Raw genomic sequence first — 6,118 nt, 5'->3', positions numbered from 1 at the left:
AAAAAAAAAGAAAAGAATTTCAAGATATTGACAGCATAGCATTAAACCAAATGTGGGGCCTGAGCTCTGTTAAAGAAAAATTATTAATGATATTTGTTAAGGACAGTAAGGGAAACTTTATTCAAGGGACTACTGTGATAGCATTTTGCAGTAGTGGACAGAGACTGGGCTCAACTCAGAACCAAGGACAAGTGGGAATTTATGGCAAAGGAGCAGGATTGGGGCTTAGTGGATGGAAAATTACTAAAAAGAAACATCAAGGTAGGGGGATTCTTGCTAGACAGACTCAACAGTATTCTTGTGGCAGGCAGGCTGAGGTGATAAGCTATTGAGGATGGGGGATTAAGAATTCGACCAGATTTCAAGGGTGGAGGATTTTTGATAATCTGACTCAGTAGGATTCTTACTAAAACTGAGCTAAATGGGCCAAGGAGAGAGCCCAAGGTTGAGGCCTAGTCAGAAAGAGGATTCATAGGAACCCACCTCTGGTTTGGTCAAGGGGAGAGTCTTTGTCAGCTCAGAACACTACATTCTGTGCAGGTTGTGCATCCATGAAGCTGGCCCTGGATGCTAGTGAAATACGACAGAAATGGGTACTAAGAGCAGTGTCAGAGGAAAAAGAAGATATATCAAGCAATAAAGAAATTTGAAGAATAGCAGAAATTAAGTATGAAAGTAGAATAGGGCAGAGCTATGTATTAATAATTTATTCTAACTGTGGATTATGCATTAAAAGTATGCATTTAACTAGTGCTTTATTTAGTACCTCAAAATATAAAGCAGTATAGTCTTATGTATTAAGTACCAGAATTTTAATTTCAGAAAATAAGCTGAACTACTTTTCTCTGGAAAACTGCTTGCCTTAGCATTTGGCAGTTGCCAAGTAAGAAATTCATATACTAGAAAGGTGGAATCTAAGGCAGATTCGAGTGATTATTATTCCTTAGAGCCCCTGAAATTATTCTAATCCTTATGGATTTTTCAATCAAAATTTCAGTAAAGTGTTCTTGTATAAATTAAGCTAATAAAAATGTTATTCATTTAATTCTTTGTAAATTGGCATTGGGAAGGGAAACTAATAAGCTAGGCTCATTTTCTTAAGGCAGTATGAATATTTTTGCATGTTCTTAATGGCTTTTTAATCGCCTTTATTGATGTATAATTTACATACATAAAATACATGCATTTTAAGTGTACATTTTGATGAGTTTTGAAAATTTATACACTCATGGTACCACCACCAGCACCACCACAATCTTTGGAATATAACCAATATGTAGAAGACTTTTCATGTTTTCTGTTCTGGTTTTCCCCCAACCCACCTACCTCCAGACTAGAGTGGCAAATGTATGAACTCATACAGTATATATCTTCTTTTGTGTCTGACTTCTTTCACTGAGCATAACGGTTTGGAGATTTATTTGTGCTGTCAGATTTATCAGTAGTTCGTTCTTTTTTATTGCTGAGTAGTATTCCATTGTATGAAAATGCTGTATTTTTACCCATTTACCTGTTGATGGATATTTCAGTTGTTTCCAATTCTGAGCTATTATAAATAAAGCTGCTATGAATATTCATGTACAAGTGCCTGTCTGGATATGTTTTCGTATCTTTTGGGTGAATACCTAGGACATGGATTTCTGGGTCATATGGTAAGTGTGCTTTTAACTTTGTAAGAAACTGCCAAGCTGTTTTCCAAAGTGATTGTGCCATATTATATTCCCACCTGCAATATGGGAGAGTTTCAATTCCTTCACACCCCTGCCAATACTTGCGTGGTCTGTGTTTTTATCATTATCCTTTCTAATGGAGGTGTAGTTGTTTTAATTGCATTTCCTTGATGATCAGTGATGTTGAGCATCTTTTCATGTGCTTTATTGGACTTTTTTATTTTCTCTAAAGTGTTGAAATCTTTTGCTCCTTCCTCCCTTTTTAAAAAAGACAAGAAATTTTTTTTAAGACCATAAAAATAAGATTAATAGTATTGAGCATCTTTTTTGTGTGCATGTTGGCCATTTTTGTGTCTTTGTGGGTAAAGTGTCCATTTTGCCCATTTTTTTGAAGGACAAGAAATATTGTAAATGAAATTATGAAAAAACAAATGAAAACAATGGCTTCATCCCAACTGTTAGTTTAGTTCCCAGAATCAAAGAGCAGGACTCCAACTCTGAGGAAGGATTATTTTTTTCCCAGAATCAAAAACTAGGACTCCAACTCTGAGGGAGGACTATTTTTTTTATGATTTCTGAATGTATTTAGCCAAATTACATGATTAAATCATACTTATATATTCAGTGAATAAAGTACTTTTGTTGAAAAATTTAATAAAATTTGAATTTTTCTTGAAAAGTATGTGTTTTTTAAATTCATAGACAAAAATGATTTTTTTTTTCCTCTTTGGTTATGCTGAGTTTTTCTACAATTATAGATTTTCACATTTATAAAACAGGACTAAAGAAGAGATATAGTATATTTCTTATTTTTTAGGGATGTTATTTTCTTTAGAATCTGAGTATATGGATCATTGATTATTTCCCTTCATAGGTGCAATTAAATCAGTATTAATATAATGATTTAGAGCTTACAAAAGGACATTTTATAAATAGATAATTGGATGGTTCTACAAAGCCTAGGCCAGAAGCAGAAATGATACATAGATTATTGGGTTAGGTGGAGTTCTTTTTTTAGCTGTCCTTTGCTTTTTATTTTTGCTGTGAAATGTAATATTCCTACCAAAAATGAATAAAAGGTAAACAGTTTAATGAATTACTCATTAAATTTAATATTTTTTAAGGCAAATATACTCATTTAACTACCACCCATTATTTCTACAAAATAGAAAACTACTCCAGAAATTCTCGTGTGCCTTTGCAGTCACAACCTTTGCAAACAATAACCTTTTTTTTTTTTTTTTTTTGAGGCAGAGTCTCACTCTGTTGCCCTGGCTAGAGTGAGTGCTGTGGCGTCAGCCTAGCTCACAGCAACCTCAAACTCCTGGGCTCAAGCCATCCTGCTGCCTCAGCCTCCCGAGTAGCTGGGACTACAGGCATGCGCCACCATGCCCGGCTAATTTTTTCTATATATTTTTAGTTGTCCGATTAATTTCTTTCTATTTTTAGTAGAGACGGGGTCTCGCTCTTGCTCAGGCTGGTTTCGAACTCCTGAGCTCAAACAATCCGCCCTCCTCGGCCTCCCAGAGTGCTAGGATTACAGGCATGAGCCACCGCGCCCAGCCCCTAAATATTTTTTAGAAAGTTTTGTTACCTAAGTATGTATGTATTCCTAAATACTGAGTTTAGGTTTTATTTTGCCTGGTTTGAATGTTGTTCTTTACTCTTGTTTTTATTCTATTAACCAAAGAAATCTAATAGTACTTAAATGTTGTAGAAATTAAAATTTTTTACATTATTAATTTGGGGAAAAGAGATTGCTGACTTCTGCTCTAGGATATTTTTATTTAGCAAAATTATAATAAAGCCAACCATGAAATAAGTATTTTCCCAGAGAAGCCAAATTGTCCTTCTCATTTAGAGCCTTACTACTAGAATAATCGATAAAATTACCAATGGTTTGTTATTTTCCAACAAAAATTCTTATTTGGTCTGAGTGAATAGAAAAATGGCTTTTTCCACAGTTGAATATTTTGATATTTAAAATTATTAAAATTACCATTAGGATAATGATTTCCCAGATAATTTAGTAAATAAGTAAGTCATATAGTTTTCCCATTAGACTAAAATTATATTTTATATACTTTTAAAATTTTATATGTAATTTTATTTGGTAATTCAGAATTTTAAGTTGTATAGTTGTAAAACTCTATAAAGAATAGTCTAATAGTCTTTTAACATTTTGTCACATTTGCCATCTCTCAGTGTCTTTATATGCCAGTACATGTATGTACGTGGGTATCACATATATACATGTATAAATATATATGTACATACTCATTTTTTGGGGAACCATTTGAAAATAAGTCGCAGACATCATGGCATTTCACCTCTAAATACTTCAGCCTGCATTCCAAAGAACAATGACATTCTTTTATGTAACAATAACTATATACTATTTAAAAAGTTAACAATAACTTTCATATCTTCATCTACTATAAAGTCCACAATCAAAATTCCCTTAATGTTCCCAAAATGTCTTTTTTAAAAAAATCTAAAATTTAAAAAATCGAGGATCAAATTGAGGTTCACGCATTATATTTGGCTATTATGCCCCATTAGTCTCTTAATCTAAAATAGCTCCCCCTGCTCTGCCCTTTCCCATTTAACCATGACATTGATGTTTGAAGAGTCTAGGCCACTTGTCCTGTAGAATGTCCCACATTCTATATTTTTATGATTTCCTGGGTTTGCCCTTATGATTAGGTTCACGTTACACTTTTGGCAAGAATACCTCCTACCTGATGTCATATACTTCTTATTGCACAGATCAGGGGATACATAATTTCTGGTTGTTCCACTGTTAGTGGTCCTATGTTTGATCACTTGGTTAAGGTGGTGCCTGCTAGATCTCGCCATTCTAAAGGTACCTTTTCCTTTTTGTAACTAATAATCATCTCTGAACTCAATTATCTGTTTGCATCATGCTGATACCTAGGTCTAGCCCTACTGGAAAAAATATTACAAAATGGGATGTTTGTGGTATTATAAATTTATGATTGTTAATCTCACTGGGATTCCTTAACTGTAAGGTAGTCTTACTGTGTCTCTCTAGTAAGCTTGTGTTCTTCCTCTTCACAATGATTATTTGAAAGCTTTTATCTTTTCAAACCCATTTTCCCTTACCTTTCCTATCACTTTTAAGATATAATCTTGGTTCCTTGTTCTTCTTGGGAGAAGGAAAAGGGTGCCGCTTCTATTGTAAAGTAAGTATGGTGGAGCAGTTAAGAGTGCTGGCAATAGAATTGAGAGTGTATGGTTCAGGATCCCACTTTCACTACTGACTCGTTTTACTGTGGCCTTAGATATTAATCATTTTACCTTGGTCTCAACTGCAGAAGAAGAAGAATTACATTAGGATTAATACTTCATAGAGTAGTTGTGAGGATTAAATGAAGTAAAACATTGTAAAATGCTTAGCATAGTGCCTGGTATATTGTACATGTTCAATAAATATTAGCTCTTATTATGCGATTTCTTAGGTACCTTACTGTTTTAATTATCCTGCCTTCTGTATCTTCTACTTTTCTCACTCTTTTTACCTCTTTCCATAAGTGCTTAAACTTATATAAATGTTTCCTGTCTTAAACTAACCAACCAATAACTAAAAACCCTTTCCTGCATCTCACATCTATTTTCAGCTCTTATCTCTCATTTTCACAGCTATATTTCTCAACTACCTGCATTTGCTATGTCCCCTTTTCTACCTTTCCCATTTACTCATTTGTTATATTCTGGTTTCTGCTCCCACCATTATACTAAACTACCTCTGGTAAAGTCATCATTACCTCTCTAAATTCATTTTTCATTTCTCTTTATCCTTAGTGCTTCCATTTTTTTCTTCATAAAAATGAGAATGATCTTTTAAAACTGCAGCTCTGATCTCACTGTTCCCTTTTTAAAACTAATGGATTTCTATTACTGTTGACATAAAGTCTTAAGCCTTTACTATATTAGTACATATGTCCTGCCTAACTGCCCATTCTTATCTTATACATATTTCCTCTTCACTCTAAGCATTTAATCCAGGTAAGTCCTTTAATTTCCTTGAACAAGCTTTACTCATATCAGAGCATTTGCATTTTGTCCCTTTTTTGGACCTTTATTTTTCTATTGTTTCCTTTGGGTAGTACGTATCCTTCTTTGAGACTTCAGCTTAAAGGTCATATTCTCAGTAAAACCTTCCCTGACCTTGTTCAGAAGAAGTGTGACATCTGTATTTCTCCTTCATATCACTTACTAGAATTGTAATTAAATAATGAATTGGTTTATTCTTCTCTGGAGTGCAAATTCCATGAAGGGAAGAACTCTTATCTTGTTTGTTGCTGAATCTCCAGATCTTACTTGTACAGTTGTTTTGCTAGAAGATGTTCAGTAAGTGTTTGTTGAATGAATTTTTATTGATTCATAGAAATGTCACTCATCTCTTTATTCTTTAATAATAATTT

The 6,118-nt window shown here is 33.7% G+C and overlaps 1 protein-coding gene across 1 annotated transcript in view; it reads left to right on the top strand.

The window, feature by feature from the left end:
• Positions 1–6,118, top strand: part of SENP7 (SUMO1/sentrin specific peptidase 7) — a 164,505-nt gene that overhangs the window by 70,477 nt on the left and 87,910 nt on the right. The gene's annotated exons all lie outside the window — the stretch shown is intronic.

The sequence above is a fragment of the Propithecus coquereli genome, unplaced genomic scaffold (genome assembly GCF_000956105.1).
Source record: "Propithecus coquereli isolate 6110/MARCELLA unplaced genomic scaffold, Pcoq_1.0 Scaffold40, whole genome shotgun sequence".
NCBI classification, from domain to species: Eukaryota; Metazoa; Chordata; class Mammalia; order Primates; family Indriidae; genus Propithecus; species Propithecus coquereli.
The sequence above is the reverse complement of the archived record's forward strand: the minus strand, read 5'-3'. Positions and strand labels throughout refer to the sequence as shown.